The sequence below is a fragment of the Limulus polyphemus genome, unplaced genomic scaffold (assembly GCF_000517525.1).
Source record: "Limulus polyphemus unplaced genomic scaffold, Limulus_polyphemus-2.1.2 Scaffold1079, whole genome shotgun sequence".
Taxonomy (NCBI): Eukaryota; Metazoa; Arthropoda; class Merostomata; order Xiphosura; family Limulidae; genus Limulus; species Limulus polyphemus.
In genome coordinates this window covers 186,034-201,178 of record NW_013666689.1, presented here as the reverse complement: position 1 = coordinate 201,178, position 15,145 = coordinate 186,034, and the positions used below count along the sequence as shown (strand labels likewise).

Genomic DNA, 15,145 nt, shown 5'->3' with positions numbered 1-15,145 from the left:
TCACATAAGTTCATTAAATAGTTGTTAGTCAATTTAGCTTAAAGCTGTTAACAAAATGTTATACAATTTTGCACACAAAAAGCAAGTTCAATTTTGCTTTAATTATCGTTTAAGAAACAGACATAGATTTAGCTTGTAGGTTCAATCACTCTCGAAGTTTACTGTGAGATCATGAGGCAGACTTTTTCCGATGTATTTGGATAAAATCCTTACAAAGTTTTTTCTGTGTGTTGTCATGAAAACCTTGTAGAGTTTTCCGATATGTTTATTGTGTTAATATGAAGTACATGTAGAATTTTTTCGGTGTGTTTATATGAAATCCTTGCAAAGTTTTCAGGTGTGTTTATATGAAATCCTTACAAAGTTTTTCAGGTGTGTTTATACAAAATCCCCAATAACAAATGCACTTAAAACTGCTTAGGTTTGTTTGTTTGTTTGTTTGCGCGAAATTCAAAAAGCTACACGAGGGCTATCTGCGCTAGTTCGTCCCTAATTTAGCAGTGTAAGACTAGAGGGAAGGCAGCTAGTCATCACCACCCACCGCCAACTCTGGGCTACTCTTTTACAAACGAATAGTGGGATTGGCCGTCACATTATAACACCCCCACGGCTGAAAGGGCGAGCATGTTTGGTGGGACGGGGATCCTGCCAAACAAATCTTAGGTTGTTTAAGAAAATATCATTAAATCAGAATTGTAATGATTAAATGGTACGAATTTTTCATGAATGTCCTATTCTATTGGATGTTTCCAAAATGCACTCCTGATTTGTTGAATAAAATAAAACCTAATGAAAGGTATAATAATAAGTTTTAATTTTTTAAATGCAACCAATTTTTTATTCATCAGTTAGATGTCTTGCTTTGGACTCCAGAAAAGCTGGTCACTTTACACATTAATTACATCAAGATAATGCATATGTGTATTCCAGTTATCATTCTTAGTCATCCATTAGATGTTTTTGTACTTTAGAAGAAATATCATTGTGGAATTGCTGTAATAAAATATTTTGTTTCAGAATGGAAAGGCAGAGTGGTGGGAACAATGGATACCATATTTGTTGGGGGCTCGCAACCCTATACATAATCCAGATAGATCTACGACTCCTGAAAAATCTACTTTAAAGATATTTATAAGTAGTGAAACATGCCATACAGTTAAATGTGGGTATGCTACAGATATTGAGGTCAGTGGAAGTGGAATATACCTCAAATTTGTTTCTCCAATTGAATACCAGTGACCAATGGGAGATAATCCTATGTTGCCATAGTAGTAGCTCTTGAAACAAGATTGGCTATCAGCCTGATAATTTCAGGCGAAGGTGGCTTTAATGAAGTAAGTATGTGTGTGTGTTCTGAACTTTTTTAACTGCTGTCATAATCTAGTAGTTTTCCAGATTTCTCTCTGAACTTTATCTTCTTATGCAATTTTATCATCTTGCACTTTTTAGATGATATTAAAAGATGTGCAATTTTATAAAACTTAAGAAAAATAACAACATAGGTAACATTAAAATTCACATTTATTCTATTTATGACTGTTCTCTCTACTTGTTAAATAGCACATCTCAACAGAGACTAATGCTACGTATTTGCTTGTTTGATAATTTCCAATAGAATTTCTTTCTGAGGAACTTCAGCGATGTAAGTCCTTTTTAGGTTAAACCAGTTTATTCTTCCTCCATACAAACTTTTAGTACACAGTAATTCCACAGTCAATACGTTTCTCGTCAATTTAAACTTAACAAAATTTATAATACACGCTATAAATTACATCGATTCACAATCTTGATAACAAAACACACACTAGCTCAAAATAGAATCGTAAATTATCCAGAATTCTCTTCATTCAACCCTTTTTGCAGGCTTTCTCTGCCAGGCTTATATACTAAAGAAGAGTCTTGAATGCACTAGGAAATTCATGATAATTTGAGAAACTCCTTGCACACGCCACCAGCACCAATGTGCCAGCAGCATCACGTGACTTCTGCTATCGTAACACTAATTTGTAGCGTAATATTGTGGAAAGTTAAATGCATAAATTCAGCATAACTTTGTTTGTCAAGAGAAATAACTGTAAAGAAATATGCATAAGATTAGAGCTGGATGATTAGTGGAATTGTTTAATCAATTAATTGTATAGCTCATTAATCAGATACATTAAATTTATCAGTTAGTATTGTTTGTGGCTCATAAAACCATGTATATTTATTTGTTCTAAATTAATTTTTTTTCTTTTGACACTAATGGATGACTGCATTTTTTTGTGAGCTTTATTATTACTATTGTTTATGTTGTTTTTGCATGCTTAGATTAAGGGCTCAGTTATGTTCTCATTCACCTGGATTGTTGCACTTTGGCTAATGTAGAATGTTTTAATAGTGAAATAGCTACTTAGTAACTTTGAAATTAACTTTCATTGTCAATTAAAACTACTTGAAAATGTGTATATAAAGTCCTTTACTTACATCACCAATTTCTTTACATTGATGCTCAGATTTTAGTTATATACACACCTTCCAAGATAAACAAAAATGTCTTGTCATCTTGGGATCACATACTGACATTCTAAAGGTATAAATGAGAAATTGTACATACTATCAGTTGTAATTATTTAATCATCTTCCAGATAAATTACGTATTGAAATTCCATAAAAGAAATACCTGTAGAAAGCTGTTAGAAAAATCATTGCAACTAATGCAGTTGTGTTGTGTGTGGGTCTTAATACATTAATAATGATTTGTAATGTATAAAAGTTTATTTAGAGAAAATAAGTAAGATGTTATGCAAAACATATTAAAATTCCAGTGTCAGTCATGAATTTGGGTTGGTTTACTTAAAACAAAAAAAAAGCTCTGAGATGTTATGTAACATGAATTAATTTTCTTGTTTGAATCATGAAATAAGGATAATTTATTCTATTAAATAAATGTGTTGGGCTGTTCAACAACACACTTATGTGTCTGTTTGACATTTGTAGGTATTATGCATCCTTAAGATGTCAGATGGAAATACTGCTTGTTTCACTTTAAACTTAGAATCAAAATAATGATGAGGAGCCAACTGTGAATGAGATTGAGCTAGAGTTTTGTATAATGAAAACACAAAAGTAGCCTAATGAATCAGAGAAAGATTTTTGCTGGTTTGTAGTAGAAGAAAGCCACTTAGTTCATACCTAGGTGAGTCATGAAAATTATTAAGTACATTATTAAGCTCTTGCAAAGGCTGTACTGTGTCAAGTAAAATACTAACCCTCAGGGTCAGCCATTTTCTATTAGAATCTTATAATATTTTTAATTACTTTGATTCTAATTAAAAAAGGGGTTTTAAAGTTAATATTGAGAAGCTGTCTTTTGTGCTACAACTGGTTGAATGATTTTCAATTACACACTTTCAAAAGACAAATCCCCAAGTTATTTCCTACTGCAACATCAACATAAATGTTCACTCTTCATTCAAATCATAATTAGATTAGAGAGAGAGAGAGAGAGTACAGTATGATTCACCTTTTTGGTCACTAAAAGATTGATATCTTAGTTTAAATTATTGTTTAGAAGCTCAGATAACTTTGTTCATTAAGTTGCTGAAATCTGTATTGGTGACAATAATTTTTTTTACGTATTTAGCAGGAGTTTTCTTTCTAGCAAATGTTTCCTTTAACAGCAAATTTAAAGAAAATTTCTTTGTTATTATTTATTTAAAGAATTTCACAAGAGGCTTGAATATGTATCAGGATTAATTTTGTACTTGAAGTTTTTTTCCTTGTGTAAGTATGAGTGCACTTAAGAATTTTATTCTAGTATTAATATATTAATTAAATAATTCTGTCTTGCAGCAGCAACCCCTAGTACAGTTCAAATAAAGGTCATCCTGTAGTAGGGTTAGATTTGGATAGTAGGGTTAGAATACTGGCATCACCAAAATCAAAATGTTCCAATCAGAAAAAGTCCCCCAACAAGGTAAACAGTCAATAACAATCTTAAGAAGTCACTATGTTAAGTATATTTTGTTTTAACCAGTAATGTTATTAGTTATCTTTTTTTTTCCCTCATGGTTGATTTTTTTTGTAATGGCTATGCCTTTCTTTCTTTCTTTATTTTTTTTTTTTTAGAACTTGATGTATCAGTATACATTACATTCTTTTTCTGATGGCTTTTATAGAAGTCAAATTATTTGGTCATTTGTAAATAATATAAAGTTGTACTCAGTTTCATGCATTCCCTTTGTGATATTAATGAGCCAGAAAAAGAAAAAGAATTTATTTGTGTTCACACAAAATTTAAAAACTTATTCCAATATGATATCTTACCTCCTCTCCCATAATTGCTTTTCTCATCTTGTAATGTCCTTTATTTGTGCAAACCTTTGCTTGCCACTAGCCTTGATACTCCCACCTAACTTTGCATGTTTTCATATGAGGCAGCTGCATGATAGCATGCAAATGAGTATGTGACAGCCCTCCACCAGTAGGAGTGGGACACAACTCCTAGCACACCTGTCTTCCTCTATGCAGCTTAGCTAAACTTCACTTTTTGAATGGCACCTGTGGTGTTAACATGTGTTTTTCACTTGCACTTTACCTCATGGTATTTTCAGTCAGTTACATGTTGTTGTTTTTTATGAGAACTTAGTTTTTCTTCTTTATGTTTACTACACTTCAGTTCAACAATTTTAGTTTGTACACATTAGCATTATGTGTCTTTTATTTTCATACGTGTTTCTTTGGAATTCTCTGTGTGTATTTTTTCTACTTCCACTCATAGTTCCCATAAATTCTGAGTTTCACATTACAACTACTACTACTACTACTGCTGTTCCTACTGTAGTTAAACTTATTTCATCTACAGTGGCTTCAAGTCTGCAATTATTGGCAGACAATGTTACGGACTTGGTTTGCCAGTAGTTGGTTACCTTCATGCAGGCTTCAGATTTGCCTGAGGATTATCCTGTCATGCCTTGTTGAGGCATACCTGAACATGAGGACAATGATTTTAACAGCCTGTTTCCTTATCCCAGCCACACAGTCATGTTTAGCTTCAGTTGATCAACTTGGTATGTTATGTTTTGTCTTTTTCTCCAATTTCCTTTAACTTCTTCAATTCCCTTTTAAGTGAGACACCATTGGGACAATATTGATATTCATGCCAATAGGCTTGTAGACCAATTATGTTCTGGAGTCAGTATTCCTTGACCCTCATGTAATATGGAAGCTTTGGCTTGCCATAGGTTTGCATATCCTTTTCTTCTTTATCCCCAGCAGTTAGATTCTCTTCTGCCACTGTGGGTTTTGGATCCTAATGCTTCAGTCATGTTTTCCCAACCTCAATTTTCCCATATCTACCTCTCTTTATCCTCCCTCCTTTGTTCACTTTCCTCAATTCACCTTCTGTATGAAGTTCTTCATTGTTCCCCTGTGGGGTTTTCAGTGGAGACTCGTGCCCTGATTTTTGCACTATAGCACGATTTTTTCTTCCACCCTTTCCCTCCAAACATTGCTCCTCTGTGGTTGGGATTTTTTTGGGGGATAGGACCTTACTTATTGGAGTCCAAAGTCAAGCCTGCTTGTTTGCACACCTACCTTTACTCAATGGCCTCCCATGTGTCTCAACCTTATCCTGAACCTGTTCCCATGTCTTGTCCCCTTCTTTCTTTCCTTTACTGGTTCCTACTACATTGGTCTCAGAGGTTAACCATTGTTTTTCCATATCCTTTCTTCATCTTCGGAATCTTTCAGCTAGCATCTTTCCAAGAAAGTTCCAGATGTTATTCACAAGGGCACTATGGAACAAGTGGATCCTTCTCAGCCAGGTTTCTATTCCCATTTGTTCATTGTCCCCAAGAAGACCGAGGACTGGTGCCCCATCATTGATCTTTCTTCCTTGATTCACCATGGAGTCATACCTATCTCTTCAATGGGCTTTCAGTTCTGATTTCTGGATGATGTAGGTAGATGTTTCACAAGCTTAGTTCCACATTCCCATCTCCCCAGCACCCCAGCATTTTCTTTGTTTTATCCATTGGGGTTTTGTCTAGCCTTGATACTCCCACCTGCAATCTGGATGATTGACTGCTTCTAGCTCCTTCACCTGCTCCTTCAAAAATAAGTTGACTTCTTCCTCATGTCCTTACAGTCATACAAGTCACTCTGTGTTGCATCCTCTTGTTGACGCCACTTTGGACAGTGCAGCCATGGTTTCTACTTCTGTGGCTGCTCCTACTGACACCTCCTATTCCTCTACCCCTCCTCAAACAACTTCAGTCATCCTTCTTTTCCAGTGCTCTGTCTTCAAATATGACTTTTGTTCAATCCCTTGTCATAGTCAGCTCTGATGTGGATAACAACTCCATGTCCATTGTCTGGTCGATTGATGATGATATTGATTTAAATATATTTTAATTTAACTATTTCATTTGTGCTACATACTTTTTATTTTCTTTTGTTATACTTTTTATATTCAAATTGTTTACTTATATATTACACTGCTAAAGAACTCTCCTGCAACAAAAATATAATCATCACCCGATTAAGGAAATGGAGTTGTTATCTTCAACAAATCTGACTATGTTAAGAAAGTACTTGATGTTAATAACAATCACAATAAGTTCAAATTAAATATAAAGAACCATTATCCCATACTTTACCACTTGAAGGAAAAACTCAGAGATTTCTTAGAAACCTAAGCAAGAGAAATAGTATTTCTGATTGTGTTCACAACAATTTATATCCTACAGGATCCCAACTTGTGGTATTATACAGCCTATTGAAAGTTCACAAACCAGACACATACCCCCTCTTCAACTCTCCACCTTATGCACTTACAATTATAATTTAGCTAACCTCCTTGTACTCACCTTAAAACCTTTTACTAGGAACAAACTTACAACACTGACTAAGCATTCTTGTTGATGGACTTTCTAATTGTGATTTTAAATCTATGCTTGAACTCTCAATTAAATACTCTCTGCTCCTGTTTAACAATACTCTATACAAGCAGATAGATGGCTTTGCTATGGGCTTCATCCTGGCTCCTATGCTTGTTAAGATTTTAATCTGTCACCACAAATAGAACTGGATTGACAGCTGTCTTTTAAGCTTCAAGCCTGTTCTCTACAGAAGATATGTTGATGATACTTTCCTTATTTTCCACCATACAGATCATATTCAGTGCTTTCTTGACTATCTTAATTCACAAAATCCCTCTATACACTCATGAAATTGAGATGAGTAACTAGTTCTTTTCTAGACGATCTGGTTAGTCATGATACTAACAGCTTTACAACTTCTGTTTATCATAAAACACATTTACTGGCCTTTTAACTCAGTTTGACAGTTTTATACCTTTTTCCTTTCAAACATAATTTCATTCTCTGCCTATTAAATAGGGCCTACAACTTTACCTCTTCCTATCTAGCCCTTCACAAGGAAATGTCTTCCATACAAAGCATCTTTTTTTTTAAATGGCTACTCTAAGCATTTCTTGGAGAAAATAACTTAATCATTCTTAACTAATATGTTTATCAAGCCACCTAAAATACCCACTATACCCAAACTTCCTTTATATATCTGCTTACCATATCTTGGAATACAGTGCTCCCATATTACGAAACAGTTGAAAAAATTATGTAACTCTATACGTAAAACAGACAGTTCTTATGCAAAAGATTTTAAATAAAATTAATAAAACAAGACATCAATGTTTTTTTACTTGCACAATAATTTATTTGTAAAGTTTAAAATATACAACTTAAAAGAAACTTTAAAAACTCTACATGTTACAGTAGAAATATTTCCACCATCTTCAAGATTAATAGAGGGTATCAACCTCAAATCATAGATATAATGTACAGTAAATATTGTAACAAACTTCAAATTTCTGGATATACTAAATTGCAGATAACTAAAATGGAAAGTAGAGAAAGAATATGTTTGCCCTATGTTACACTATGGTCATTAAAAATAGGTAATGTGTTTAGGCAGAATATGAATTGCCAAGTAACATTTACTCCTCATTTAAAATTAACTCATATAATTAATGATTTGAAAGATAAAATTGAATGAAGGGATAAATGTGGTTTTTCCAAGCCCGTTCCCTTGACTGTGGTTTCGCTAGATAGTAGATAGGGACAGTGGGAATCTCATTAATCCATTCATGCTCGTCACTAATTATTTTATTCTACAGTGAAATGGCTCACAAAATTCTTAGTAAAGATATGGGAGGCCTTATGCAAGCTATGAAACATGCTCAAAGATAGAGTATAACCACATTAGACACCGAGTACAGAAAAGGCATGTTGTCAGCTGCCCACATTCTGGTTATGGATGCCAGGAACCTTCTGGATGTAGTGGACAGTGTTTGAATAAAGCTTTTCCAGTTTGCTCAAAATTTCTCACTGGATGAAACAGACCGAACTTTGAAGTCCACTGTTTCTAGCAATTAGCTTTCTCCAATTGCCTGTAAGTCAGTGAAGTTTGTGGAAAGTGAAATTAAGATCCTCCAAGTAAGAACCTAGTAAGAACTCTTATGATAGCAACTATGAAAGACAGTACAGTGACCATCATTGAGACCCAGAAATGCTTGGCTTCTAGAACTGTGTCTCAGTCACTTGTAGCTAGAGCAAGTGAAAGTACCTATAATATCACTCAGTAAACTTCCTGCTCTTCTAATATCTTTCCATTGTAATGGTGAATATTGTCATTGCATTGTGGTCTACAAAGTCACTTTATAGTTCTCTCTATGCAGCAGAAACCGTTAAGGGTACCGTTTACCAAGCTTCTAATGTACTTGTATTACGTATCAATGACAAGATAGTGTTAGGTTAGTATGCCTTATTGTTGTAGTCACAACTGTTCAATAACTTTACCTATACTAATAGTCATTAAAAAGAAAGGGTTTGACATTAACTTTGTGTACTATTTGTACTCACCTTTTTTCCCCATCTACAGATTTCTGAATAAGAAATAGAAAGTAATGTTTATCAGAATTTCAGTTTGTGATACAACATTTTATAATTGTCATATACTAATATCTTAACAGGTATAATTAATTATAATCATGCTTCACCAGCTTAATTAAGCTTTCACACCATAACAGTTGTTGTTATAACAAGTGGCCTGTATAAATAGTGTTCTGACCAATGCTGTATTTGTTATGTCTCAGCCAGACTGATAGATTCTGTATTGAATAAAAAGCACCATCAGCAATGGATGTGGCAGACAATGTGTGGTTGAAATAATATTATACATTCTTCTTCTTCATCTTGAAAACCACTAAGAGACTGAATAAAGAATGTAGTGCTTGAAAATGTAATAGACCTAGAACTAATGTCTTATGACAAGTATAATTAGTTATAATCATGCTTTGCTAACTTATAAAAAGCATTCACACCATAAAAATTGTTGTAGAAAAAATGTTAAACCAATACTCATATTCTGACAACCTGAAGTTTAAGAAATACTTTATAAAGCTATCTTTGATTATCACATATATTTTGTCTTTAAATTATTAGTAATTGGCTCAACTTTTTGAAGAAACAGATTATATTTGAGCAAAGCTGATAACTTTTTGTGATAAAAATCTATTGTGATTCATATCTACAATGTTCTGTGTCCTAACATTATGTAAGTACTATTCACAGAGATGGTTCCTTTGTACATTGTTAGGTAAATACTGTTCATGGATGCAGTTCCTTGAGATATAGTTATATAAGTACTTATCTCAGAGATGGCTCCTTTGTACATTGTTAGGTAAATACTGTTCATAGATGCATTTACTTTAGATATAGTTATATAAGTACTTATCTCAGAGATGGTTACTTTGTACATTGTTAGGTAAATACTGTTCATAGACGCATATACTTTAGATATAGTTATATAAGTACTTATCTCAGAGATGGTTACTTTGTACATTGTTCATGGATGCAGTTTGATGTGATGTATGTACAGTTACATAAGTACTGTTCATACCTACAAGTTCTTAGGATATACATTTATATAAATGGGCATGTAAATTTTTTAATGCATTGTTTTTGCAACATACACAAGGGTAAATGTTTAAAACTTAGTGTTTTTCAACACATGTGTTTAAGTGCTTAAACAGCTTGTTCCAGGAACACATAAGTATGAAAATGTTTAGTACCTTATAAATATTGTAATACAAAGCATCATTAAAATTTGTCTGGTTGTTGATGCAGAAAACTCCAATTTGGATATTTCTTCTTTCATATGAAAACACAAAATGAATGTTGCTTTGAACTCATAGCAATATAGCATTACATGTTAATTTTAAAAACTAGTTTGTTGTTATTTTTACTTTTTAAATTGTGTTTTCAACTGTCTGAACAACCCTTTATTATAAATAACTTGATCTCAGGTTTGTGTAATTACTTGTCTGTGGAGTTGCTTAGATTTTTTTTCAAGAAAGTGGAATTGTATATCTATCAAAGTTTATTATTGGAATTATCATATGTGCTTTTTTGTTATTATGAAATTTTTCCAAAATTTTTGGTGGAAGCTCTTCTTTTATGTACCTGAAACTTTAATTCTGTTTATTTGTTTTGAATTTCATGCAAAGCTACACAAAGGCTATCTGCACTGGCCATCCCTAATTTAGCAGTGTAAGACTAGAGAGAAGGCAGCTAGTCATAACCACCCACTGCCAACTCTTGGGCTACTTTTTTACCAATGAATAGTGGGATTGACCATCACATTATAATGCCCCCACAGCTGAAAGGGCAAGCATGTTTGGTGGGATGGGGAATCAAACCCGTGACCTGCAAATTGCGAGTTGAGCTCCCTAACTGCCTGGCCATGCCGGGTCTAATTCTGTTTATCAAGTTTAAGATTGCAAGGGAAGATAATTTTATCAATTTATGCAACAAATTTTGATAAATTTCTTTCACTTTGTATTAATTTGTTGTCAATTTGTAACTCAAGCACTTGAAAAATGCTCAATCCCTGTTGAAAAAATATACTACTTAAAGTTAGACAATACATAACTTCTTTTGAAAGAAATCTTAAACTGTTGCTTAAAGATTTCATTTTATCTAACTTTCCTGAACAAGGGTATATTATTTATTTCAGGACAAAACTATAAATACTTTCATAACATTAGAAGCCATAATGGGTGAAGAAAAAAAGTAGTAGCCCCACAGAGTAGGATTTGTGTCAAACAAGTCTTGATGTGTTATAATATATTAAAGTTGCTATTGATTGGATCAGATTGTCTTATATGCCATAATTTACCTACTAGTATTTTTTTCTATTTTGTCATGTTCTTGTCTTTCATCTTTTAAATATTTTTTCAATATTTTAAATTTATTTTGTGAGATATATTTGTGTCAATTATCATTCACACATCCTATGCCATGACTTATTTATATGTTTAGTAATGTAGAGTCTCTTATTTCCATTAAATTGAAAATAAGTAGTGGTATTTTAACTAATAGTTGCATTGTTATTGTAAATTAATTTGAATATCTTGTAAATTATGATTAACTTAATTTTTCATGATTTACATGGACTCTGAAGAAATGTAAATGATTAAGGACCAAAATAATTTGTATGTGACAGGACAATTTCTCAAATCAAGATATCAAAGACTTAGCTGTTTTTCAGTTTAATGTGGAGAAACATCATTGCAGTCTTCATGTGTCAGAAGATCCATGTTGCTACATTGAAAAATACAAATAAGGTCTAGAGTACTAAATTGTAGATAGTATAAATAAAATTCAACATTTTGCTTTAATTATGAAGGTGCTTACATTATGTAGTGTGTGTGTGTGTGTGATAAAAGAAAAAAATGGAGAGTTATGTTAGTGCCAAATATGGTATGTGTTTTCCTAATGTGATATTTTACAAGTTGTGTATGTATTTTGCAAGTTTTCATAGAGTTCAATGTGAAAGTTGTTCAGATTTTCATGAAAATAACTTTTGAGCTTTCAGATATTTTTTGAGTATCTGGAATAAAATAAATGTTTTATTCTCTATGATATGTATCATACAAATTGATAAATAATTATTTCTTTTTAACTTCATTTTGTGACAATGGTTACTTTGTCATAGACTAATTTCTTTAGAATTTCTTGGAACCTATTATCTTGACAAATTTGCTGACACAATTCTTACCTTGCATTTTCATTAATGACTAAAATATGAAATAGCAGAAGCAGTACAGTTTACAAGAGCTATTCTGACCCACTGTTTGAAATGATCGAACATACTTTTCTTGAGCTAGTATTTATAATTTTTTGTTTTTCATCTGAACTATGTTGTTTTATTATTGAGTTCACCAGTGACTGCATATGATTATCTTGGACTTGATTTCTAGTCAATTTTTTAAGTTAATTTCTGTTCACTTGAAATATCTTCAGGCATTTTATAGTCTAGAAGTACCACTCTGTGTAAAGGTTTTTTTAAAAGCTCCAAAGTACAGAAATAAATGGTCAATTAGTAGCCACAGTGGTAAAATTTTGTTTTCCTCTGTATTAGTAAAAAAAATAGTTTGGAAATTGTGTGTGAATGATCCAGTAAAATCATAAAAGAGAATTCATAATATGTGAATGAAAAAGCTGGTAAATGAGAATAAGAATTGGGAAGTAGCTGCATCAAGATCATTCTGAACATAAAATTGTGTAAAGAAAATTTTTTCTGACTATTCCTGAGAAGTTTAGACAGTAGGATTATTCAGGAACAGTTTGCTGAATTTCATTTGTCTTGTAGGTGATGGTAATAGCATAATTTTGCATTTTTCTTCATGTTAAGGTTCCATTATTGGCCAGTGGCTGAGGGAGATTCTGTAGGAAAATCATGTAGACATAAAATAAAATTGAGGGTAGCCTTTTTGGACCCCAGCAATAAATGAGAAAATTGCAATTTTATTAATGCCTGGTATCAAGTCATCTTAACACCTTAATACAGTAATGAAATGTCAATCAAATTATGGCAATGTGTTATCATAGGAAAGATGTCGATAAGAAAATACTAATTATTTGCATAATTCATGTCATACTTTGGTTATAATCAGAATATATGGTTGTTGATTATGTCTTGAATCTAGTGTTTTTGAAAAGTAATGATATATCCATATAACTAAAAATGTTAATGGTTAAATCTCAGTATATGCTATATCTGGTGGCATGCTCGATGATTTTGAACTATTTGTTACTGCATGCAGACAGGTCAGTGAGAAATTTGTATTCTGAGATGAATTTATTCAGATGGTGTCTTTTTGTTGAATGACTTGATACGATCTGACAGAGATGGAAACTGGATCCTATAAGTCAGTACTGTTCAGGTTTTGTTACCAGTCTTATCAACTTTTATCAAACTGACTATCTCTGATGGGGCTCATTATATGTGTAAAATGTGAGAAAGCTGCCAGAGACTGCACATGATTTATATATAGCAGCTTTCTTGCAGGAAAATTTGTTGTGAAATGCACACTTAGTCTGTTCAATGCTATTGGAACTGGTATGAGTCTGTAGTAGACAATCATCCACTCACAGAAGAGCAGCTTGGGAATTATTGGAATTTTTCAAAGCAGAATAGAAATTAATTTACCACAGCATGCTGGCTGTTAGTAGCCAGGTCCAAGAAATCAGTGGAGTGAGTAGCAGTACTTGTAAGCTTCAGGCTCATCTTGAGTATGGGAAAACAGAAGTTGAGGCTACTGAGAAGAAAGTACAAGACATGTTTGCATATGTTGAATCTAATGAAAATCCACTAACCTCTCCATCTTCTGAGCACAACCTACATAATATTTTGGCGTGTGATGTGATGAACGGAAATTAATAAAGATCTTAACATCAGATTTGCAGGTTCCAAGTTATACAAGACATTTTGTAGTGAAAGGTTCACCAGACTGTTAATCTTACTGACACCAGTAAGAAAATATGATACATCCAGGTACCACACCCTAACTTGCATTGTTTTTAGGCTGTCCCTAACCTTAAATTTTAAATTACAATGAAATGTACATAAAGTCAAAAACCACTGAACCTCTGTGTTCCAGTAATACCTTATTCCTTGCTCCAGACAAAACACAACACAAAACCCACTAACAAAGAAAACAAAAAAATTAAAACAAGGTCAAAAGTTTAAATCATAAAAGAAATTTAGTGACAATTTGAATATATACATAAGAAAACACTATAGAATACAAAAAAATAAAAGGTAAACCTTCTCAGTACTTATATACATATATACACAGCATCTAGGTACAGATACATAAAACTACTAAACATTTGCAAACAGAAAGAGATCCTATATATACAAATACACACAAAACACATTCACAAGTTACAGTATAAAATAAAATAGAAAAGTAACACACTTTATATACAAGTTGTGACTACATCCAAAACATAAAACCCCTAAATGTTTAGTTTTCAAAAATGATGATATAAAAATTGATAAAAATTATGTATGCAAAATAACTACATAATATAAAACATGATGCACAACCCAATAGGACCTAACAGCTTATTGATTTTTCCCACAGTCTGAACTAGGCTGTAATCGGTTGGGGTTGGCTCTAGCTGGTGGTGTTGACAGTATAGGTTAAGAAACAGGAAGGCATGATGCTGTTTCAGCAGCAGGAGCTTCCTTGGTTTATCCCAGGACAGGGAATTCAGCTGGCATAGTGTTTGTGAGAGGAGCTACCAGCTGCCTAGACTCGGGAGTTTACAACATCAGGTAGTGCTTCCTAAGTGGAAGATTCAGTTGTATTCAATTTGATAATCGCCCTAGGAGTTGTTAACACTTTTATCGTTAAATATAATGTAGGCTTCCATAACGTGAGTATGGATAAGTCAAGCAACAGAATGAATGCGAGAGAAACTTCTGATTGTGATGGGTATTGTTCTATAAGAAGTGTATTGTTACATCTCCGTTCGTTAGTTAATTTTCCGTAAATTCGTTCCGACGAAACTTTAGCGACACAAGTCCTTTCTTAAATAAAACTGGTTTATTCTTTCTGAATATAATTTTGCGATACACTTAATTTCAACAGTCGCGCTATAACAACGAACTTCTCACGTGCTCAACTTCTATAATACTCAGTTCAATTACACACTCTCTGACTGCAGTTCAATTACTCACTACACTGTTGTCCCTGTCACGTTGTGACCGTCTTATATATATATATATA

At 32.9% G+C, this 15,145-nt stretch overlaps 1 long non-coding RNA gene across 1 annotated transcript; it reads left to right on the top strand.

The window, feature by feature from the left end:
- Positions 1-937: 937 nt before the first annotated feature.
- On the top strand, positions 938-11,974 carry LOC111086417. The gene is made up of 3 exons (XR_002611133.1): positions 938-1,334; positions 3,835-3,958; positions 11,569-11,974. It is a non-coding gene; the product is annotated as an uncharacterized LOC111086417 (long non-coding RNA).
- Positions 11,975-15,145: the final 3,171 nt, after the last annotated feature.